At 40.0% G+C, this 25,789-nt stretch overlaps 1 long non-coding RNA gene across 1 annotated transcript; it reads right to left on the bottom strand.

The window, feature by feature from the left end:
- Positions 1 to 304: 304 nt before the first annotated feature.
- Positions 305 to 25,535, bottom strand: LOC125101075 (uncharacterized). The gene is made up of 4 exons (XR_007127756.1): positions 25,478 to 25,535; positions 5,695 to 6,126; positions 4,895 to 5,010; positions 305 to 1,063 (listed from the first exon to the last, which is right to left on the bottom strand). It is a non-coding gene; the product is annotated as an uncharacterized LOC125101075 (long non-coding RNA).
- Between the last annotated feature and the right edge of the window lie 254 nt (positions 25,536 to 25,789).

Genomic DNA, 25,789 nt, shown 5'->3' with positions numbered 1-25,789 from the left:
GTTAAGCCTCTGCCTTCAGCTCAGGTCATGATCTCAGGGTCCTGGGATCGAGTCCCGCATTGGGCTCTCTGCTAGGTGGGGAACCTGCTTCCTCCTCTCTCTCTCTCTCTCTCTGCCTGCCTCTCTGCCTGCTTGTGATCTCTCTCTGTCAAATAAATAAAATCTTTGAAAGAAAAAAAAAAGGAAAACAGATTAATCTGAGCCCCAAATATATCGTGTAAGCTTCATATCAAACTCTGTCTTGACCGTCAAAACCTGGCCCACGTGCAGAGAAACTCAGCTTTCTAACTTCCCACACAAGCAGTATAAGCCTAGTACGTTACTCTGGCTCTGCAGAGCTAAGCGTCAAATTGCACTTGCAGCTGTTGTTTCACTGATAAGTCAATAGCCTTAGGATGATGACATTTCAAACACAGTTGAACTATCAAGACAGAGACTTATCCAGAACGAATAAGATGAACTAAAATGCTTACAGGCTGTGGAGTCACAGAGACTATGGGTCCCAGGCTGATGTCACCACTTTTTGAGTTACCTAACCTCAATGGAGTTACTCAAGTTTTCTGACTATAATGTCCGTATTAGGAAAATGAAGAGGATAAAACTTACCTGGTACGGTATTGGGGTACTTAAATGAAAGGAGGCAGGTGACTCCCCTAGCGCAACAGCGGGAACTTAGATGTTCTCAGTAGGTGCTAACTGTTATGCAGAGAAGAGGAAGCTGACACTAATGGGAAGGCACTGAGTAAGAGGCTGGTCAATCACAGCATCATCGGGACCAGCTTTCCTCACCCCATGAAGGGCTCCGGCCACATGCTAGTGCAGGTCAGAGCTTCAGAGCAACAACCTGGTGCTGAGGTTGGGCACTCCTGCAATCCTGGCCCAGCACCAAGCATTTGGAATCCTTTTGATCCTTCCCCACCAAACTTGGAGCATTCATTCTGCATCTGGTCAGAATACCATGTATTCATGTGGTCTCCGCCATTTGTGGTCAGCCAGGGCATGCCTACGGAACTCCTCTGACTATAATAGTTGACTTATGACAAACCAAGTTCCATTTGTCAAGCTGCAGTGAAGAAAATACCAATCATGCTCCAACTTGTAGGATGGCCTCAGACTGTGGGGGTGAGTTGCCCTGCCGGGCATATGGACTTCCAGCTACCCTCCCTTTGAGCCACCTGGTGAATTCCTAGTCAACCTTCACTTGTAACACAAATGCTGGCTCCTTTCTGTAGCCTTCCCTGACCTCTGTGTCATGGACAGTTGTGATCACTCCACCCGTGAGCTCATGATACTGTGCAGAGCTCTATTATACGGCAATTCTAATGCAGTCTTTGAATTACCTGCTTACGTAACTGTCAGCCTCTGCAATGGTTAATTTCTTTTGCTTTTCTTTTTTCTTTTTCAGTTTTTTTTTTTTTACATCAACTCCTTTAAGGATTGTTTGAAATCTTGAAATTTGCTCTTGTGCATGCACGCACACGTGTGTGTGCACAAACGCGCACACACACACACACACACCCGAAGAGGATTACACACATCTTTAAAAAGTCAATCTTAGGGATCCACCATGGGTCTGATATTAGAAACTCCCACTCAAGTCCTTGTGCACCTCCATTTACGTTTTCCTTGCAAATCACAGGGACTGGCACATTGTGGGCATCTGATAAGTGAATGAAGAAATGAGTAAACAGATAACTGTCTACGTAAAGGAAAGGCAGGATTTTTCCTAAAAGCATACACAAAGAATTCACAGCTATCTCAGAGAAAACTAGATGTTCGAGAGTCTTCAGAGAAGTTTGGATCAGCTCATGCGAGCCTTTCTAGACTCAGTGACCTCATCCTATTTCGATTCTCTTTCTCATGCTGCTGTATAGTGAAAACCACGGTGGAGGGGAAAATTAGTCACACTCAGTTTCTGAAATCCAAGCTATAGCAATTTTTCACAGGGGCACAGGTTAAATGAGTGGAGATTGTACCCCCTTCTGGCCGGTTTCTATTAAAGACCATTCAAAGACAAGTGGAGATCAATGTGTTTTGCCTTTTTGAGAAAAGAGTGAAACCTCATCTACCAGTCTCACCTTACAGCTGCGTCCCATCCATGACTGTTGCATGGGGTCACGGCTACAGGCTCTACGTTCAAGCTGGCAAGGACCTAAGAGAAGGCTACCTAGGCATTGAAGGAAAACACTGGGGCATGGTGGAATATGAAGGGCATTTTGTTCGGCTTCATAATAATGCCCTGTGTCTTACCGCCTGTAAGCAGCACACATCCTTCCTTGTACCTGACAGGGGACACTCTCCTAGGCCAAGAACTGAGCCTGGCTTCCAAGTGTCAGTGTGGACAACTCCTTGGAGAAGGCGCCTTTCTATCTAGAAAAATCTCTGTTTTGTCATTCCTATGGCATTTCTTTAAAATACATTCTTTCCTCTTCAATTTTTCACAACATGCCTGCCTAAATGAATGTCAATGTGTTTAAGAAGAAAAGAAATGAGAGAAAGAAAGAGATAATATAGAAGTATTTTTCCTTGATGGTGAACTTCATCTTCTCCCCAGGGGCCCTTGGCAAACTCTTAACCTCTAACACTTGTGGAGGAACGCCCATTGGTGAGACAGGCTGCTCCCCAGCCCTCCTGTGAGCAGCTAGAGGTCTCTAGTGGAAATCGAGGGCAATCACAGCTTTCTCAGGTATGTATGGTATGGCAGGCAGGGAGGGCCCTGATAGTTATAGGCCATGGCCAACAAGAACTGCTAGCAGAAGCCACTTTCCACATACATAAATATGTGGGTTGACTAGCATTCCAATGGCCCCATGTCCCTACCTTCAAAGGTTCTTGGGATTTTGGACAGATGATTCGGATCAGACTTTGAAAAAAAGAACAAAAGATGAAGCCAATCCTTGCTCCTTTCTCTTTCTTATCTGCTTGGAAATCATGTTTCTAGTTACAAAGGTTATAATTCCAAGAGCTGTGTGAGTATATTATGAAGGTGAGACCTATTCTGCTATAAATTGGGAGCAGTGTGAGACTATGTAAATTGTCACAAATTTGTGGAGAGCAAGAGATTTCTAAATATCCTAGCTCCGCAACAGCAACATAAGGATAGGAAGTTCCCCTACACGTAAGATGTCCAAGTGTTGCAGATTCTCCTTATCAGGAAGCACAACATTTTAACATCATTTTCTTCTTTTCTATTTTCAGGTAGGGGAGAGCCACATGATTCTTTTAACAGAGAAAAGACAATCATGAATAGAAAAAAAAAAGTTATTAGACATCAACTGTTTGAATAGCCAAGTTCCATTTCAGTGAGAATGGTGCTCCTAACACATAGTCAGTGATACTTTTTAAACCTACCCTTGGCTGTCTGGAAAGAAATCCTATTCTAATGAATAATTTAAGAGCCTTGCTGTTTTCCATCTTTGGGGATAGAAGGTGGTTTACTTCAGTGAAAGAAAAGAAAAGGAAAGGAAAGGAAAGGAAAGAAAAGAAAAGAAAAGAAAAGAAAAAAAAAAGAAAAGAAGCAAGTTAGAAACTTTTGCCCCACAGGGAGCTGATAAAAAAAGCCATGGTGAAGAAAGCGTGGGTAATTGGGAAACCAGGTGGTTTGATCTTGTCAGTTTTGATTGCTCTCACCAAATCCAAAACCTATTCTTGGACTACAATATGTCTGGGCTTCGGAAAGTGTGGAGACTGGTTTTTGTCACCTCCATTTGCACGATTGAAGTATACCATAATAATGAATAAAAAGATAGCATATTTTAAAGCCTAAATTAGGAAATGAAACAATCCCCTAAAATAGGTAAAGGAAAACTTTAGTGAAAGTGGGGGGGATTTTTGTAGCAACCACAACAAATACCTCTAAGTGTTGTTACAGGCATTAGAATGTTCAGATTCTTTTAAACCTCCCCTGGAGTCTTATCCACGATACTGTGTAGTTCTTTACTTGTGCTACTAACAAGTCTTGCTATTGCTTGTTAAACATCTAGGATCCCTACTGGAACACATATCCACTTGGTGTGTACCCCCACATCTGGGATGCCTGGTACGCTACAGTGCTCATCAAATATTTGTGAACTGCATTCATAGTTAATACATGACTGTAACACAATGATTACCAGAAAGGATGCCAAACATTTTAATAGATAGGCCCCCCAAAATGTGATCAAACTCTTTATATTAGATTGACATTTTTATATTCAGGGACCATAGGGCTAGAAACAAATAGTAGGAATATCTAATGGAAAGAGAAATAAACTGAAAAAAAAAGTTCTAGGAAATTCCTCACTCTTTTAATGGGGAAATCTCAACCATTACTCCCATCAGCCCATGGAGGGAAATATTTCCCCCAGTTTTATTTATTCATTTGTTTGTTTGTTTGTTTTTAAATGCTAGTAAGTTATTTTTTTAAAAAAAGATTTTTATTTATTTATCTGTCAGAGAGAGAGAGAGAGCAAGAGTGTGAGCACAAGTAGGGAGAGCAGCAGGCAGAGGAAGAAGCAGATTCCCTGCTGAGCAGGGAGCCTGATGCGGGAGTCGATCCCAGGACCCTGGGATCATGACCTTAGCCTAAGGCAGACGTTTAACCAACTGAGCCACCCAGGCATCCCATCCCCTATTTTAAAGAAGAGAAAAGGCAAAGGGATTTTAAGAAGCAAGGGCAGTCTTACTCTAATCCGTGTGACCCAAATAGCAAACAAAACCATCAGGCTTTTTTAAGGGGGAAGGAGGAGGTAGTTCCCATCTGACAAAATGTATTCTTGAAGCGGAAGAATAGTTTGGGGTCAAGATATGGAATAAGGAAGGAACAGGAGGCCTAGTTCCAAACAACAGGAAACATGGAGTAGAATGTTCAAGAGAAGGCAGCTGTGCTAGATTCTTACTTCAAAACCAGACTTACCCTGGCTGCATCCCGGGAAGCTGTGGGAATCTGCGTCATTATTTGGGAGACCCCCTGGTTGAAGCTTTCACTGAATCTCGGGAATCAGCAATTCTAATTTCAAAGTGAATAAAGACCTGTTAAAATATGAACATAATTACAAATGTATATGCCATTGCTCTTTGAAGGCTGACCTGTCCTTCTAGGAAAGACACTACCATAGGTAACTCCAGGTCAGAACTCTTGTGCTCAGAGCCTTGCAAAAGCTTTATGGCTCCCAGAACAACAGACTTTGCCTGGCCCCACAGGAGTGACCACCAGTACCACCTCCCACCCCCTGTAGCCCCTCTGCCTCATCATCTTCCACTCTTCTCCACGCTCAGTCCGCTCTAGGCACCAGCCCATCTCCTCACAAGTCTTACAACTCTATCCACAGATCACATGTCTTTATCTATATGCCCACTTGGCTAACCCTTCATTCCTATAGGTCTCTTCCTTGGCAACTCTAAAACGACACATATCCACCCTGCCTCGCTCCCCCCAACCCCAACCCTTCATCATCTCTTAACCTGCTATAGTGCTCCTCACTAAGTAACGTGAGAAGGTGGTTTATTTATCTTGATAACTGTCTCCTTTCCTGGAATGTAAGCTCTATCAAGGCTGGCATTTCTATTGATTTCATTAGATGTGTGCCTCAAATAGTGCTGAGCACAAAAGAGGCACTCAAACATCCTGCCTGAGTGGGTGGTTGGAGCACAGAGGAACAAGGAGACATGTCTCCTTCTCAACGTCCAGAGAAACACGTGCAGAGGCTGAATTACATCTCTGTGCTCCTGGAGGTTGCAGGAGGCAGGGAACCATCTTCTCAGGTTCTGAGGTTGGAGGTTTCAGGACAAGATGACAGTTCCAGTAATGAACGAGAGGGAGCTGAGAAGTGTTTTCTTTGCAGAAACTCCCTTTGTGCAATTTGCTCTTTCAGTGCAGATTCAGGCTTTCTCGGAGATCTCACTCATTCTGTCTGTTTGAATTCATTTTCACAGACTCTGCATGTGCCCAGAGAGAGTCCCACTGCTTCTTTCTAGTCCACACCAGCTTCCTGCGAACGGCCACCACAAGCCCCAGGGTAGGAGGAGTGGCACAGGGATGCGACCTCTCAGGTCCCTGTCAGAGGATGAAAGAGGTCTAGTACAGTTGCTGCAGTCCTGGGGCTGCCCCTCCTGGCAGGGATGGAGAAAGGTCACAGCGCAGACTGCCTGCCAAGGATGAGAGAACTCTGAGTGCATTCATGCTTTCAGGAATGGCTCTTCTTCCAGACAAGTCTCAAAACCATAATGCTACACGTACCTTTGAAAGCATACACTTAGCCGTCTTTATTACCGGCTTGCCTCTTGTGAGGGCTTCTGGTGGATAATAGGAACCCAGAGTGACAGAAGGTTGATATTAATTATCAGCCATTTTCCTATCGGTGGATTTCTTTATAGCAACTTTGATTTATTTGAAAGGAAACCACAGTTTTTCAGGGGAAGTTTGCTGTGGTTTAGAGAAATACAATTATTTATGTTTTACCCTACCTGTTAATTCATATGTAGGCCTAGCTTAGACACTCATGTTAGAAGAAAAACAAACATGTGTTTTTCATATTTAAAATCATTCTTTAATTGACAATGAACTGGGGTGCCTGGGTGGCTCAGGCAGTTAAGCATCCAACTCTTGAGCTCAGTTCAGGTCTTGATCTCAGGGTTGTGAGTTCAAGCCCCGTGTTGGACTTCATGCTGGTCATGGAGCCTACTTTAAAGAAGAATTAATTATTTTTTTAAAAGAATAAAATAAATGGGAATAGACATGAAAGTGTATGTCCTAGCACCTAGGAACCATCTCCTATGAATTACTTGATACGTATTTGCTTAATGCATACATTTTTGAAATACCTAAGCTCATTTAGACACTACAAAACCTTCCAAACTTAAATAATCAAACATTATTCACTGAGCTTCCTGAAATATGTCCTAATGTCCACAAATATGCTCAAGCCTATACTCCCTCAGCCTTTTGTACCAGCTGCACTGTAGCAATTGACAATCTTAATTATCAGTTCCTTCATGTGTCTCTGACACTAGAACTTAAGCCCTTCAAATCTCACTTTTCCTTCCCCCATCCCTGCTCCGCCCAATCAGTACCTTACTTGCTGCCTGACACTCAGTAAATGTTCAATAAATTCATTCTTTTATTCATTCATTCATTCATTCATCACTTAAGAGCTGGTAGAGGTCAGACACTTTGCAAGACACAGGGGATATGACAATCAGGACTCCCAGCTGACCCCAGTTTCTCCCACAGAGAGCTCATGGCACAGAGGCTGGGTATAAAGGAAGGCAACCAGACTACCATCAACAATTACCCAAAGGATGAAGTGAGTTCAGATACACACTTTTTTTTTTTTTTTAAGTAAACGTCATGCCCAGTGTGCAGGCCAGCATGGGGCTTGATTGAACTCAGGACCCTGAGATCAAGACCAGAGCTGAGACCAAGCGTTGGACCCTTAACTAACTGAGCCATCCAGAAGCCCCTAAGATACACATTTTAAAAGAACATGGAGGGGACTAATATATTCTCAGCATCCGGTAAGTCTCCCCCAGAAGAAATTACATTAATACTAAGGCCAAGAGGATGGATAAAAGTCAGCAAGGGCAGTGGGGAAGAGTATTTCAGATAGAGGGAACACCATACAAGATCTGCTGTCTCCAAATTCATGACACATAGTAGCCTTTAAGATTTGGCAATGATAAATTCAAATTCCTAGAAATTCTTGGCAATTCCCAAGTCATAAGTATATTTTTAAGATAATAGTAAATGACCACAGTACTAAGCAGTAGTGAATCATTTTCAGTGGTAGAAGTACAACCAGAAGCTTCAAAGGCAATCTGTAACTTCATTCTCACAAAGTGGAACAATCTTAGAGGCTCTATATAAATAGGACTTAATGAAATTTTCAAAGGATGCCTTAGGTTTTCCTGTTGAGGAAAAAAAAAAAAAAACAGAGAATAAAAAACTTGCCAAAGAAATCAATACTACAACTATCATTAGAATTTAAGTTTTAGCTCGCTCCCATTTGTAAACTCATTTTACACTTCCCTCTTAAAATAACTGCGGTCCACAAGTGGTTCAGCACTTCTGCCACTGAGGCAAAATGATCAAAATGCCCAAAGAGCATGCGATGAAAAGTGCCTGAAATCTAGGTTTTTATTTCCATAGATTTAGTGCTTGAAGTCATAGAAGAGTTTACAAACTGCTGAAGAGGCATTTCCCAGGAAGCTGCAGACAATGTTAGTTCTTAGAAGAACACTAAATGGCTATCTTAGTCATTCATCCACTTAAACACTCTTCCAGAGAAAGAGAAATATGCCCTACTTTCACATACTTTTATACAGATCCAACAATTTCTCTCAGAAAACAATTCCAACAGTTAACAGCCTGTCATGAAGAAATGTGGTATTTAGATTAAGTGATATGTATGTCACTAAAACTGTAGTCCCATCCATTCCACCTATTTGGACAAGGAGGCCAGTGACATAGGACGGTCCACATATTTAGTGACGGGTTTGGGCTTCAGGTTTGTAGCATGTGGAGAGGCCATCAGGGACCTGGCCCCAGCAGCTTCACTCTGAATGAATGAGCTCAGGTCTCAGCCCATCTTAACGCTCACCTAGCAAAGCCACCAGGAGAAACATGAGTCCTGACCACACAGTGCTAGGGAGGAAGGCCTTTCCTGATAGCCACTAGCCTGTCTAGCCGCTAGACTGTGGGTAACTCATCCCAAATGAGAGTGGAAATGTCAGCAAACATTCTTTAAACTCCAAAAGGAGAGAATCAATACCATAATCCTGTTTCCTTCCCCTTATCCTGGAAGTTCTTCGGGATGTTAGGAGAAGAATGGGAGAAGATTTAAGTAATGAGGTGAAGCACCTAAGGTGATTTGTGTAAGTAGGTATACATATGTACATATGTGCATGTGCTTACCTAAGTGTGTGTGTGTGTTTATGTGTTCATATATGTGTGTAATCATATCTGTGTTTGCTTGCACACTTGCATGTGTTGTGTAATAGAGTAATTAGGTGTGTATTTGCATGTGGGTACGTGTGCTTGTGCACATATATATGTATATACACATGGATGTATGTGTATTTGAGTGTATATGTGTGTGTTTATGTGTATGCATTTGTACATGTATGTATATGTGGCAGAGAAAGCATAGACTGGGGTTTGAAAATAGCACTAATGACCAAATTAACTGAAGGGAAGACAGAATGATATAGGCTCACAGATTCTTTTTTTTCTTTTAAAGATTTTATTTATTTGACAGAGAGACAGAGATTGCAAGTAGGCAGAGAGGCAGGCAGAGAGAGAGAGAAGCAGGCTCCCTGCTGAGCAGGGAGCCCGATGCGGGATCCGATCCCAAGACACCGAGACCATGACCTGAGCTGAAGGCAGAGGCTTAACCCACTGAACCACCCAGGCACCCCTAGGTTCACAGATTCTGATCCTAAGAAAAAAGTTTGTAAAATTTGGAACTATATTTAAAGGAAGTCGTGCATGGACTATTTCTCTAAAGTAAGCTATTGCTCACTGCCCTTGAACAAAGCGATCTAGCCTCTGCCTTCCTAACAGTCAATGCCCCTGTCGTGGCATGTGAGGACCCCACATGCTCAGATCCTCTAGCTCCATGTTTGGGATGGGATGGGATAGGATGGGATGGGAAGGAGTTCAATGTCACATCAAGAACTCAAAGAATTTCATAAAATTCTTGACACCTTGATTTTGAGGAATAAGTATATGATTAGTTTTACTATTCCAAACTTATAGGATAAAAAAGGGAGATAACAAATAGCCAAAGATATTTCACAGATTTATGATTTTTATCTACTGTTCAAGATCAGTAATAAAATGATGGATTGGCCAAACACATTTTGGCCTTTATGGCTTCAAAAAAGAATAAAATTTTAACAAACATTTTTTTTGAACTAAGATACGCTAAACTATATGACAATACTAATAAATAATGGCAGCTTAGTGTTGCTAATGATATCACTGTTGACGTTCAAACTACCTCATGAAGGTACGTGTTAATATGGTAATAGTTATTGAGCGTCTACCATAGATTGGGAAACCAAGTATAGAACACAGTGTCTGCCCTTAAGGAGACACAGTTCTGGGGAGTCCACAGAACAATAAACAGGTGTTTACTGAGTAATGAGCTGAAGCAGCCCTCTGTGGAAAGTGCAGGGAAGTGAGGAGGACTGCTTCCACCAGTGTTTCTTAAAGGATGAATAGGAAACATCACAGGCAAATGGAACGGAGTCTCCCATATATATGATCCAACATATATATGTACATAAAACTGGAATTAGTATTATATATTATATATAAACATTGGTATATATGATATATAATACCAATTATATGTACATTATAAATATATAACTCCATCTCCAAATATTTTAATACCAGTCTACCTTCCCTTCAATCAATAGATATTTCTATGTTGTTTCTCCTTAGGGTTCTTAATTACTCCCCACATCTACCCCTACTCCAAACTGAAGAGAAAAACAAAATATTAAAGGCATCCTTATCAACGAAAGTACTACATACAAAAATTATTTGCAGAAAATATAAGCTCTTAGTTGGTACATCTCAGAATTATAGCCCCTGCATTTATGTGAAAACCTGCCCCAAATTCTTCAACTTTTATGAGAATTCAGCTGAACTATTTGTCATTTCCCTGAGTCCCTAAACGGATGCACATTATGGAAAGGGGAAAAGTTCTTGCCCCATTTTTTGATCTACCTGAAATTAAACTGAACTATAATCTTCAGGGATTGGAGGGCCACTTCAAGCTGGCAGGAAGGAGAAGAATGGCGAGAAAATGAAGGCACACATCTGTGGAGAAACAGGGGGGCTCTGGTGAAGAGCAGGGCACCCCATCTGCCACATCACATCGAGCTCCTGTGGGTTTGGGGCATCTGCAGAGGGTAAAGAGGCAGCAAGAAAGCGCTTCTCCAAGAATGGGGCAAAGAGAACATTTGGTGCCATGCACTTGACACATTTTCACTCAGCCTTTGCACTTGAAATGTAGTACCTTTCACAGTTGGAAAGAAAGAACAGCTATGCCAGTGACAAAACTGGAACACGGAGGGGAAATTCATAACATTTTGCACTTTAGGTTTCCTGGGAGGATGTGCCATCCATACTAAGTAAGCATGACACAATTTAACAGCAATAGCCTGGCTGGGCTCAAGCTGTTCATTTAAAGTTCCAGGTACAGTAAGGAAGAATCAATTTGACAGGGAACCTGTAAAGACTTCTGGGGAGAAAGGAGAAGAGAAATGCTCTTGCAGAGAATTCAGTCTAAAATCAGAAAAGCTCACAAAGGAAGATTCTCATGTGCACTTAGAGGACACTCCTGGGAATTCTGAATGGCATTATATATAGCAGGAATTTCTCAGAGTTGCAATCACACTGGTGTTAGACTTGACCTGGGATTAAGAGGCGCAGAAAGAATTGAGTAGGTGATGCTGTTTAGGAAAATCTGGACATTTAGCAAACACACATTAAGAGTCTGCAGATTCTGCTGTGCAGTGAGGTCACGAGCCACACAAGCGTCAATGGGAGGCAGACCTAGATCTTCCTTTCTGGCTCGGCCCCTGGGGAACCTGGGCCAGTTACCTCATTTCTTGGAGCCTCAGTGTCCTTGTCTGTCTGCTAACTGCACTCCTCTCACAGGGAAGCTGAGACAATTAAATTGGGTAGCAGATATCAAGAATCTGGTCTAGTGGCTGGCCGGGGCAGTCAATAAAAGTCAAGCCAGGCAAGTAACAATATACTTCCTCTTTGCTGTGTTTGCATTATTTTACTCTGCGGTGATAGCAGTAGAAATACAAGTACTATTAGTCACAGTAACAGTATTCTTCATAGTTTTAACATCTAACAATCACGTTAAATACTTCCCTATCATACTGAGTAGTAACCATATTAAGATAATGTACTCTGAGCCTTATATAAATCATTTCTTTTAATATTCATATAACCGCAAGTAACTTAAGAGGTTATTTTTCTTTCATTTATACAGATGATAAGACTCGGAGAGATGAAGGACTTATCTGAAGTCACACAGAGCTAGTCAAATGCTGAGTTCAAATTTAAATCCAGGTCTGTATTATTCTGAAGCTCAGAACTTCATTAAGTGAATCCAAATATGAGATAAATATAGCTGGGATTAGTATAGATTCTGACCAAGGGAGCTCAGAAAGGCTGGACAAGAGAGATAATATTTGAAGAGAGTCCTTGAGAATGGAGAGCTTTTTCAAGATGGGGAAGGATCTCCCAGACAGAAAGAACCATCTCAACAACTGACAAAGGCCTTCAAGTGTTTAGCATGTGTCATGGGTGGAGGTCTAGGCCTTTTGGAGGGAGCTGAGTCAGGGCCTTCAAAAGACGTGTTAAAACAGCCAGCAGAGTGCCACAGGATACTGAATATAACAGTTCTGCTGCTCTGGAATTTCAGTGGAGATGCAAAGGTCAAGAACACGATTGTGGGTACCACATATCCACGAAGTCTAACGTACAGTGCTAAATCATCTCAACAAGATTAGAAGAGGACAGACCCCAAGCCAGTGCTGCCGGAACTAGGTGATTGCCCTCTCCAACCACGTAAAAGGTTGAGGTTGAAAAAAATCAAAAGGGAAATTTCTTTGGAAAAAAATTGTTCAGTATTTTACAATTTTCTTCTCCCTGGATGAAGGGAGTAAACAGAGCCACAGACTCACTTCAAACCTAGAATAACGGGGTGAAAAAGACTAACGGAAAAGCTTAACATGTGTCTCCAGGAATCTGGGGGACATAGAAACTAGTGTTTAATGGATGTTGAAAAAATTGAAAGGTGAAAGATCGGATAGTGAAAAAGGAGAAAGAAAGACTTTGTTCTTTCAGAATGAAGAAAAAGAGAGCTGTGTGGGAGGGGAGATGTTTCTCTACCCATGACATGACCGAGGGGCTTTTACTTCCCTGTTTCTAGAGGTCAATTCTGTGAGGAATAAAAAGCCTCTCTGACCCAAAACAAAACAGACTCCTCACAGGAGGAACAGATGGGGATACGCTGTGTCCCCTACAGTGAAGTGGCCCTTGAGAAGCCCATGGGATGAAGTAGACAGTTTTAAGTGGCCTGCAGGTGAGATTACTACTCATAAAATGTACTGTAGTCTGAGATCTTCAGCCGAGAAACTCTGAGGATCCCACAAAAATATCCCCCAAGGGAAAGAGCCAACAGTAATCAGTCCATAGTCCAGAGGGCAGAAATGCAGATGGCAACTGTAGTAACCTCCCTTAACTCTACCCACTATCCAATCACTCTTTCTGATGCCTTCATGGACAAGGCCTGCTTTTTCCCTGAACTTTTTAATTATTGGAAGTAACTGGAATTTTTAAATTAAGCATGTCTTGGAAAGCTCTTCCATCCAGTCTTGGGGAATGGTGGTTTTAACATTATGTACAATGAGAATGAGGAGGCTGAGAAAGCATGAAGTTGCTTTCAGGCTCGTATCTTACTGAGACCACCTAGTAGAATAAAAATCAACCAGAACCATAGTAGCAATTACACTAGTGACAAAAATCAATCTGTGCAAACTCTTCATCTACCACATACTCGTCCTCATCCTTTTGTCTGGTCTCTTCACCAACCCACAGGAGCTTTGGGTTTTGTCCTTAGTCTCTCTCTCTTCTTATTAGGATCTAGAAACTGGTAAGCCACATAGATTTTTCTCTTTCGTCACCACTCACACTGGTTTGATTCTGCCAAAACAGTACTCATGTTTGAATGGCAGGAAGTACAAAGTGTTTTTAGGTGAAGGGCTAATCCACTGAAATTTGAAAATTAGATTATGTCTTTATTTTGAAGGGACATAAGTGTCATGCTACTAAATCCATACTTCTTTTTTCTCTTTTGCAGATAGAGGGAGATACTGAAGGATTTTAATCTGAGTGGTAACATAGTTATATGTGGGGGGTTTCATCTTTAATTATTTTTGGCAGCAAGTATGGGGAATAGATTGAATGAGGAAGAAAGTAGAGAGAAGAAAATCAATTAAGAGATAAGCTTGAGATAAGCAACCTATATAGTTAGTGGGAGAAAAAGTAGAATTCTCCAATGACCCATCGAAAGGCAGGCCCTGAAGTGCAGTAAGCATGTAAACACTGAAGGAGCAGACTAATAAATCAAGCATGGAAATCATCTGAAAATAAAGATTTCTGATGTCAGCTGCAGACTGTGCATTGATTGATAAATTAGGACTCTGGTCCTTCCAACTATCACAAATTTTATTTTCATGCACTATCCTGAAGTCTTAGATTATAAATTTCAATGAGATTTTCTGTCTCATGGACTTAATTGCATGGCTCTTCTTGCAAGGTTGGGAAAGGGAAAATGGCTTCATGTCTCCTAAACATCTGCTGTCAGAAAAAAGGAAAACATTTTTCCCCTCTCCCTCTCAAGTACTTCTTATACCTAAATAGCAAATGCATTTCTTATCAAGTAGGGGGTTTTTTATTATCAAGCAAAATGATATTTATATTTCACTTCCAGCCCCATCTTGAATGATTCTTTTATTTTAAATCAGCTTTACTTTGGTCTTACTATTTTCACAGACATTTTTAAAACTTCTTTGAAAATAACATTAAATGTTTTGGGGCACTAGCCAAATGTAATTCCCTGAGAAACATCAAAAGAAAAGCTGGGGGGCGCCTGGGTGGCTCAGTGGTTGAAGCCTCTGCCTTCAGCTCAGGTCATGATTTCAGGGTCCTGGGATCGAGTCCCGCATCGGGCTCTCTGCTCAGCAGGGAGCCTGCCTCCTCCTCCCCTCTCTCTCTGCCTGCCTCTCTGCCTACTTGTGATCTGTCAAGTAAATAAAAAAAAAAAATCTAAAAAAAGAAAGAAAGAAAGAAAGAAAAGCTGGACTTAATGAGAACAATTTTCCATTCTAATATACCAAAGTAACAATAAAATTTTTGTTAGAGAAAAGGCATGATAATATTCTGTGTCAATTTACATACCCTGATTTCTCCTGTAATTAATGGGCCACATATTCCTGCTTCCATTCCTAGGAGTCATCTGGTCACACACTTGACCCTTTTCACCTTGTTTCTCTAGTCACAAATACTAGAGGATTCAGCCTACACCTTGGACATACTCTGTCTTTTTTATCCTTTCCAATTCTTCATATTTATTATCAGTTTTTGTTAGGATCATTTCCTCATAAATACAGGGAATCATTAAAATAGTAATACTAATGGCAATCATTTATTGAATGCCTACCATATGCCAGATACCACGCTCAGGATTCTCTTCCATTACTTCCATTTATTTGCACAAGTCCAGGATATAGAAATACTATTTCTATCTTAGAAATGATAAAACAAGCTCAAAGAGGTTAAGTGATCTGCCCAAAGTCATACAATTGATGAATGAGTTTGAAAAGCCAGAAAACCTTCCAACAGTTAAGAATAGAAATAAGTGTGGGGAGAAAGGGCACCAGAAAACATAAGCCCTGGAATTCCATTCTTAGATGTTGTGTTTACCTGGTACCTTCCATCTTTGAAATTATAGAATGCTAATTTGCTCTAGATGAAAAGCTTTTGATTGGGGCCTGGAAACACTAAATCCCCTTCCTGACACTGACTCATTTTGTGTCCTATGCTAGTCACATAACCTTGTTGAACCCATTTTCTTCACTTGCAAAATGGAAATAATAATATGTATGGTACAGGGGTGTTGTGGAGTGTAATTAGCGTTTCTAAGTTACTTTGAGATGATCAGATGAAAGGCGTACTTTAAATTTACAACGTTAATTATTATTTTTATTGTACATAATCATTTGAAAATACAAGGAGGTCTTAGATGTTATTTTATCATAACATATTACAGCACAAGACTTTTTCTGAAATCTATGTTGTTATGGATTAATATGACCTGCTCATTCATAGATTATTCCCAGAGAAATCAACTTGGGAAGAATATGAAAAATAGGGTAACTCACAGAAACAGGAAAAAGTGTATCAGTAGGTATTGGTTTGACCAGTTAGAACAGACACACCTAACTGTTGAAGTAAACCCAACAGCAGTAGCGATAATTGAAGGAAACAAAGATGGACCTTGATTGCAAAACAATATAATGGTGCCTCTATTTGAAGTGTGCTTTTCTTGTTAGGAACCCAAAGCAGTTTACCAATATTTTCTCCATAAGGAGGAGAGCAAAGAGGAGTCCACTTTAAAGACAGATGAATGGAGACTTAGTGACTAAGTGGTTTGCCCGAGGTCACTGAGTCCATTGCTAGCAGCAGGGTTCAGGCTGTCCTCTCCCTTGAGGAGGTCAAAGAGTTTGCTACAGGTGGAGCTGGAATTGGAACTCAGGTGTTTTGTATCTAATAACTGGGTGATGCTACCTCTCTTCAAGCAAATGGGTATAGTCTGAGGATAAAGACATCTTAAAAAAGAGTCTTCTGCAATATCTAAATAAAAGCTCTATTAATGCTTAGAGGCTTGAGGTTGAGTAAGTCTATCCTAGATTAACAGTACTTGGGAAAGCATGTTTCTTTTTCATAGTTTAATTGCTGCAATTTCTGTTTTCATCAGTGATGGTAAAGATCCCAAAGTGGTTTTATTTCTTTTTTTTTTTCTTTTTTTTTTTTTTAAAGATTTTATTTATTTATTTGACAGACAGATCACAAGTAGGCAGAGAGGCAGGCAGAGAGAAAGGAAGGGAAGCAGGCTCCCCGCTGAGCAGAGAGCCCGATGTGGGGCTCCATCCCAGGACCCTGGGATCATGACCTGAGCCGAAGGCAGCGGCTTTAACCCACTGAGCCACCCAGGCGCCCCATAGTGGTTTTATTTCTTATGGTGCATTTCCTATCACTGGGGAACAAACAGGCTTCTACAGAGAGTGATTAGGACCTCAAAACTTGTTCAACAGATTATTTATTTCATGTCAGGAAATCTTCAAAATATTTGACCCCAGCCTAAGTCTCAGGAAGTGCTAGCATGTATTCATCTCAGATAAATCAGATCTTAAAACTATCTTTCTGGATATGTCCACTTTTTGTCTTCATAAACATTCTTTTTTTTTTTTTTAAGATTTTTATTTATTTATTTGACAGACAGAGATCACAAGTAGGCAAAGAAGCAGGCACAGAGAGGAGGAAGCAGGCTCCCTGCTGAGCAGAGAGCCTGATGAGGGGCTTGATTCCAGGACCCTGGGATCATGACCAGAGCCAAAGGCAGAGGCTTTAACCCACTGAGTCACCCAGGTGCCCCTTCATAAACATTCTTAATATAATTGTCACCTAAGTTTACAAGATAGAGAATATAAGAGAAATCTCACCGATATTTGACTTGGGTGTCTTAAAATATCTGAGACCACTCAACTATAAAAAAAAAAAAAAAAAAAAAAAAAAACATCAAAAATGCCATTACCAGGTTTTATTTTATGTTAACTTGCCTGGAGTTACTAGCAGACATCTTACATGATTAGGATCCATCATGAGATAACATCTGGGTGATATTTCTGCAAATCAGACAAGTATTTCTCATTGACGTTTTCAAGTTTAAGAAATTTCTCACTTTCTTTCTTTTGAAAAAGGTACACTATAAATGGTTTCATCTAGAGACTCAGAAAATATATAAATACAAAAACAAAGTATTAAAAAAAAAAAGCAGAAAGTACCAACTTACTGAAAACTTGCCAGAAAAACAACTATGAAAAACTTTCCTGATAAGACCAACCAAACTTGTTTGAGAAAAAGTTGAGACGATGAGAAATTTGATAAAGTCTAAGAAATTATCACACTGAGAATGTGTTTACACACTTCCAAGTTGCTACAAATAATAACTCTTAGAATTCCTCCTGTTTAATTCTTTATGACTTAATCGGTATTTATTATTGAATCCGTCTGTAAATATAATTGTGTCAAGTGGCAATGTCTTTAACCAAAAATCAGTTCCAAACTTTTGAATCATTTTCTTTTTGTGTGTGCAGCATCTAGGTCCCAAATGATGGTTGCCTTACATCTAGAACTGTCTTACAGACCAATTCTACCTGTTTGGATATCTCTGACTCACTCACTCAGGTTCACAGGATTCTAATTAATTAGTGGGGCAAGTTTCTACCCTGCATTATTTATCACACAATCTCCAGCTTTAAGACTTGTATCAACTCTCTGGGCCAAACAATACAACATACAGCAACTTGTTAAGAGTTATTTTCACATAAACTTAGCTTCAAAAAAACCAACACCCACACTAGTCTGCAACGGTTAGTCCTCTAATGCCCAGACACATCACCAAACAGTGGAGTGATGATATAACACAGAGCTAATAATCCAATAGCTTGATTTCCCTAGAGATAAGTTAAAAAGTATCTTTGGGTGAATTTGATTTTTCCCATTAATATTTAGGAACAGAGAAAAGGTATTACGCATTAAACTTTTTTAAAATGGTTCTTTAAATAAATTTTCTTGGCCAAAAGGATAAGTTGTATTAATGGTCAAACATTCAGAATCTTCCTTCCCTCCACCACTTAGCATTGCTTTGGATTTTTCTGTGACAATCCAGAACACTGACATCGCTAAATGCTAGTTAGGATGTGGAACAACAGGAATTCCTTGCTGGTGGGGATAAAAAATGGTACAGCCACTTTCGAAGATAGTTTGGCAGTTTCTTATAAAACGGAACATATGTTCCCACGTGATCCAGCAATCATGCTCCTTGGTATTTACCCAAAGAAACTGAAAACTTATGCCTACACAAAAACCAGCACACAGATGTTCACAGCAGTTTTGTTTATACTTACCAAAACTTGGAAGCAACCAAGATGTTCTTCTGTAGGTGGATGGATAAATAAACTGTGGTATATTCAGACAATGGAATATTATTCATTGCCAGAAAGAAATAAGCTATAAGGCCATGAAAAGGAGGAAAATAAAATGCATATTACTAAGTGAAAGGAGCCACTCTGAAAGGGCTACATAGTATATGATTCCAACTAGATGACATTCTGAGAAGACAAACTATGGTGACCATAAAAAGATCAGTGACTGCAGGGGTTGGGAGTGAAGGGAGGGATGATTAAGCAGAGTACACAAGATTTGAGGACAGTGAAAGTACCCTATCTAATACCATAATGCTGGATATATGTCAATATATATTTCTACAAAACCATAGAATGTACAACACCAAGAGTGAACCCTAAGATAAACTACAGGCTGCGTGATGAGAACGTGTCAATTAGGTTCATCCATTGTAACAAATGTACCCCTCTGGGAGGGGAAGATGTTGATAATGGGGGAGGCTATGTATATGTGGGGACAAGGGATATATATGGAAAATCTCTATACCTTTCTTTCAATTTCCTGTGAATCTAGAAGTTCTCTGAAAAATTAAAGTATTTAAAAACATCCACACATATATACCATTTACCTTGTTTAAACTGAGTTAAGAATCCAATTTTTGAGAGCAGCATATAAAGGCCAGATTTCAGTCCACATGTATAAAAAACCCAAAAATATACTAGATGGAATCAGCATGAGCTTTAGCTCCAGAGGAATAATGATGCCACTATGCTGGTAAAATTCTATCTGAAACATGATGTTCTGTTGTGGGTTTTTGCTTGTTTGTTTGTTTGTTAATTGGTTGGTTGGTTTTTTTGTTTGTTTGTTTGTTTGTTTTAACCTGTCTTAAAAAGTTACTTATATTGGGTTTGGAAATGGGATACAGATACCCCAATATAATTTTAAGTCCTCACAAAGGTCTTGAACACAATCTGCTCTACTTGCATAATGTTGCTTCTAGGAGCAGCAGCTAAGATATGTCAAAGTTAAGAGTAAAAACATCTTTCCTGAGAGGTGATGAAAGCCTACTACATTGTCATGAGAGGAGTCAGGGGGTACAGTTGAATGTATGTGCAGTAAAGAACAATGACTGGATTATATCAGGTTGAACAGCAGCAGGTCTTACAGAGAGGTGTCTTTGGCTTCTATCCTTGTTGATTCGATACAGCCTTCCCAGGTCTCTTGGATAGACCTGCATAAACTTCATTCTCAATGTTTCTTTCTTTTCTTTACTTTTCAAACATGAGTAGGGCCAGAGCCACAAGATGACTGCCTCTTCACTTACAAATGCCCTCCCTCTTGTTTCAGAAGATCACACCCAGCTCTACACTAATTTAGCAACTTAAAAGCCAAGCAAGAGGAATCCCAAACCGATCTCTCCTCACTCCCTGCAAATCTGCTTTGGTTCAGCTGGGTGTCCAGTGGACTGAGTCATGTAATTACCCCATGGGAAACAGAGAATGGGACTGCATTTAAGTGCTGTGGACTGATCCCATAAGCTCCATTATTTATTTTAATAAAACATGGTTGTGCTTGTTTGGTGTTTGTATATTTTTAATAGTAATCAAAATTATATGGACTCTAATTTTCCATGAATGCATCTTAATCATACAGAAAGTATAATTAATTGGTTTAGTCAGGGAAGCCTCTTGCCTCCTGCACCACTGTTTCAGATCATGAAGGTATTTAAATTATTTTAGCCTTTATTTCTCAGCAGACATTAACTGGGACTTTCATGGTCTCCTACAAAGAAAGAACAAAAGTATGGGTGCCTGGGTGGCTCAGTGGGTTAGGCCGCTGCCTTCGGCTTGGGTCATGATCTCAGGGTCCTGGGATCGAGTCCCGCATCGGGCTCTCTGCTCAGCGGGGAGCCTGCTTCCTCCTCTCTCTCTCTGCCTGCCTCTCTGTCTACTTGTGATCTCTGTCTGTCAAATAAATAAATAAAATCTTTAAAAAAAAAAAAAAAGTAAATACTGACCGTTCTATCCTTTGTACTCAACTGAAGATCCTAATATGATGGTCTCTTGTGACTGTCTATTCAGGTCTATCAAATATAGCTTATAACTCATTCCATCCAAAGCACTGTGAAGCTTATTCCAAGGCCCACGGTTGCCTGTGTTTATGATTTAGTGCTATGTGGGCAGGAGCTTTCACTCTCTGAGGACTTCTTGGCTTAGATATTAAATCATGATCAGGCACACACCCTGGGTGACATTTTCCCCTTCTTCTTAATTCCCACATAAAACTCCCACTGAAGCGATGGGGAAGATTCATGTGTGTGGGAGGCTGACTTAGTATTCACATAGGTTCTTAACCAGTAAAGAGGAGTTGCAATTCGTCTGCTCACAATGCATTAATGCATGTCATAATCTCCCCTCCTGGCATCAACAACCCAATTTCAGTTCAGAAACTAGAATGGTAAGTACTGCAAATGCTCCAGAATCCAGGGATAGGGGCTCTATTAAAAACATTTGGCTTTTCTAGAATTTAACAGCACAATTCTATTAATGCGAACCAAGCTCAATGTGGCAAATCCTACGCAGCTTGAAAACTCAGTGTTAGAGGAGTTAAAAGTCGGCCTGCCCAGCTGACAAGTGACTCAATACTGAAGTTTAATTGTCTTTGCTGTTTGCCAGTAACTGTAAGCCAGTACTTACCTTGGCCTCACTGTGCTGGTTCACCAGCATTTTTCAGTTGGGAAAGTAACTACGTGAACTACCAGTGGTTGTGCTAGATGAAAATAGGTGTATTATCATTGGCATTTTGGACAAGCCTTTGGCATTTCATTGTTCTGGCACAGCACACGAGAGCATTACATTGTGTATGAAGAGATTGGCCAAGATGATGAAATGTTGGCTGTCCTCCAAAATTTTGAGTGGTTTACACCCAGTATCGGCTAGGAAAGCATTTGTTCACACATAGGTTGACATTCTCAGCTTAGAAAAGCCTGGGAACTTACCTTCTTTCGCTCACTCATCCACTTTCACACATTTACAAATACAAAACTTGATGTCTGAAACTCATGTTTCTAACAGAAATATAAATCATGAGAGAAACTCATAGACTGAAGATGAGTGATTTATATGACTGAATAAGATTTAACATTTGAATTTTGAGTCATGAAACATTGGAGATTTTGCAAGATAAGAGTGCCAATATATCTGCAGTTTTCAATTTTTGATACGTTCATAGTATTTTAGAACAAATGAAATCTACAGGTAGTTACCAAAAATCATTTCAATCTTTCCATCCACCCTTTCTGCACACAAACCTCCCACCAGAGCACTAACAGCTGGAATAATGACAATGTGTTTTATCTCCCTTATTTTTCTCTCCTCCCAAGAACTAACTATGAAAAGAGAAATGAATTACAGTGATTGGGAGGAGCCCTGAGATCACTGATCACCTGAAACATACAGAGCAAGTGGTCCTTCTCAGAAGAAAGTAGCTTTCTTGTGGCGAATGAGGAGGATGCTATGTTCTGCACAGCTCCTTCTTGATTAGAAGGAACTCTGCTCAGTGAAACAAGCCTAATGACCCATAAGCATTATAGTATGAGGGACTACTTCCAGCCATCAGTGGCCATGGGAAAACCACTGGACCTCTTAGGACTCCATTTCCTGGAACAAACAAACAAACAATTGGTTTAATTATTTTTAAAGATCTTAATATATCTGGATTCTATGTGACAACCTTGGACTGCCATTTGTGCAATGACTTCATTATTCTACTTTACTGGAAGAATGAGGGAATTAAATTCTCTCATATTTTTCTCCTTGCTTTTGAACATTGTGAACATACATTACCAGCACATGCAGCGGGGGAGCAAAGATGGTGTTTATGCCTCTCTATGCTGCCCTCAGAAAAGGAAATGAATTTTTATTCCAGCCTTTCCATACTGCTGAGCTATGTTATGGCTTTTAGAAACACCAAGAGTATCTCTGAGGTGAGAAATATGTAGAAATGTTTATGCCATCACCAATAAGTGACTGGACAGTGTGGTCATTCCCTACCACTCCAGTTCTTTATACCTTTTAAGATGCCATGGCCCTATGAAAGAGCTATATATTATCTTTGAGGTATTTTTTGGTGTAAAGAGAGCCCAGAAGATGATTTTTAGTCTTTACAAACCCAGAAATACCTTGATGTTTCTTCCAGGTTCTAGGTTCTAGGTTCATAAAGAGAAAACCAGTTCTCTACTAAAGGAGAGAATCTCCTCCTCACTCCCACCTCAGCCACAAGAACAAACAACTGATGACCAACTCTCAAACAACTGAGAACTGTCCTTCTCAAAACAGTCTTCTTTAACCTTAGGTTTAATTTATCTTTAACTCTATCAAACAACAGCCACCTGAATCTTTTGAAATCCTGATGGACATCTTCATCTCCTATCACCAAAGCTTTTTCATTTTCAGAATAAATCATATCTACAATAAGGAAAGAAAATTCATTGCAGGAGACCATTACTATAAAGGAGTAGAATCCTCTAGCACCAAAGAATAACATACTAATTGACGTAGATCAAAGGGTCTCAGACCTACAATAGCAGTTAATTGTTTACACAAGTACTATGCCTTTAACTCTGGCCAGCTTATTCTGTGGCCAAAGAAAAACAAGCTTTAGACAACCCATGTTGATTCATGGTCAATATCCTGTGCTTGATGGCTTTACATCTGCCTTGACCCTCACACCCACACTGGTCTTGCATTCTCCTGACTCAAGAATTCTTAATTTATTTAGGAATTTTGACTTCAGACACTTGTCCCTTGGATACATCTTCTGATACTAACCCTCAGCTTTCACTTCTGGGCACAAACAGACGCTCAGTTTAAGCCTCATTCTACCTCAGATAATTAGGAAAGGGGCCTTTCTAAACTAATTCCAGGCCAGAGCCTATACCAATGACAGATCCTTTGTTTTGTGCCTTGGCAATATCTGACTGGGCTTACTGGCAGGGGTGTTGGCCCCTGTGGACAGTCCACAAGCCATGAGAACTAACAGCCCATACAGGCTATAGCAGGCATTGGGCTAAGTCTATGGACTCAGTACATGGCAGAGGCAGAAGTGCAGTCTGGCTGAGAATTTATGAACCAGTTCTGTCTACTCACCTACTGTGCATTTGGCATATAGTTAAAAAAGAAAACGAAAGCTATCCCAAAGGTAAAAAGATTCATATCTGCTCCTTTACTAGATATTTACCAATCCAGAAATCATCCCATATTGGCGGGTCTCAAATTTCATTAAACATCGAAATCTGAAGAGTTTTAAAATTACTGATGCCCACACCCCACCTACAGATTCTCATTTCATTTGTTCAGGAAGCAGCCCAGGTACAGGAATATTTAAATGTTAAGCTCTAGAATTCAATGCTTATCAACACTTAGTTGAATAAGAATTGCCTAGTAATCTTGTTAAAATGCATATTTTAATACAGCAGTGAAGCTTGAGGTTCCACATTTCTAATAAGTTTCCAGGTGTTGCTGATACTGTTGGTTCATGCACAACACTTTAAGCAGCAAGATGAAAACTATTATCTAACACTTGAGAAGCAACTCGCCTTAAGTGCTAAGTTGATTTTTCCACTGCATATAGTTTGCTCATAACAACAAAAGCCAAGGGAAGACCCACTTTCCCCATTCCCCACTACGGTTTTACAATCTAGTTTCACAGAACATGTAAGTTGCAATGTTTAGACTCATTCCATCTGTAATTACTGTTACCTACCTAAAACTACTGTTTTAGTAGTACTAAACTAAAGTACTAAGTACTGTACTACTGTTACCTACCTAAAACACAAATATCTATTGTGCAAAGGACTTTGGGAAAATGCAAAGAAATACAAGACATCATCACTGCCCATCCTTCTCACCTATCGACAAGGATTTATTGAAAATAAAACAAAACAAAACAAAAAACAAAGAAAGTCTGCAACTCAAAGCAGAAATGTTCAGGGTCAAATGAGTAGCAATGAAAGGGAGCGCTGTGTGAGAAAAGAGCTGAAAAATGTTCCTGGATAATTAGAGATAGGGTTAGAAAGCATATGGGACCCTCACACAAGAGAACTTAGACAACTCAAGACAGACAGGAAGCGAGCAAATGGGGAGGATCCCAGAACCATTACAGAGAGATTAAATTGGCACTGCCATAGGACATATGTAGGAGAATCAAGGCTGGGACCAAGGATCCTGAGAAAACCACTTCCATAGGACTAGAGAGATGTCTTCTCACTAGAAAGAAAAAAACAGAATTTACTAAACTTTAATATGTTGAGGCCTGCATTTCTTTAGGGATTGTACTTGCAATGTTGAAGACTAAAGGGATACCACAGATACTCATAGCTTTTAAGTCTACACAAATCAGTATTTTGTATAATAATAGTAATACCTAATAGTCACTATGCACTTTCTATATGTCAGGCACTGTTCAAAGTGCTTTATGTATAAAGACCTAATTAATCCTCACCACAATGCTAAAATAGGTACTATTATCCTCATCACTAAAACATAGCCTACATAAAAACAGGGGTTTTATAATGCTATTTATTACTGCAATTCCCAGTGTCAAAACAGTGATTGAATCAGCAAATGCTGATTGTGCTGTTGAGAATGGGAGCACAGAGAGATTAAATAATGTGCATAAAGTCAAAGAGTCAATAAGCAGCTATGAGGGGATACATACTCAGGTGGCTCAGCTCTTGTACTTTTGGCACTCCATCATGTCCAATTTAAGAGCACATCTGAGGAGACAAATTTAAAAAAATGTTTCTATAGTTTATATCAAAGAACTGACTGCCTATGTTTTCTTCTAGTAGTGTTATTGTTTCAAGTCTCATATTTAAGGTCTCTAAACCGTTTTGAGTTTATTTTTGAGCATGGCGTATGAAAGTGGTCCAGTCACATTCTTTTGAAAGTAGTTGTCCAGTTTCCCCAATACCATTTATTGAAGAGACTAGACTGTCTTTTCCCCATTGTATATTCTTGCTTCCTTTGT

Source organism: Lutra lutra, chromosome 5 (assembly GCF_902655055.1).
Source record: "Lutra lutra chromosome 5, mLutLut1.2, whole genome shotgun sequence".
Lineage (NCBI taxonomy): Eukaryota > Metazoa > Chordata > Mammalia > Carnivora > Mustelidae > Lutra > Lutra lutra.
This window is presented reverse-complemented; position numbering and strand designations above follow the sequence as displayed.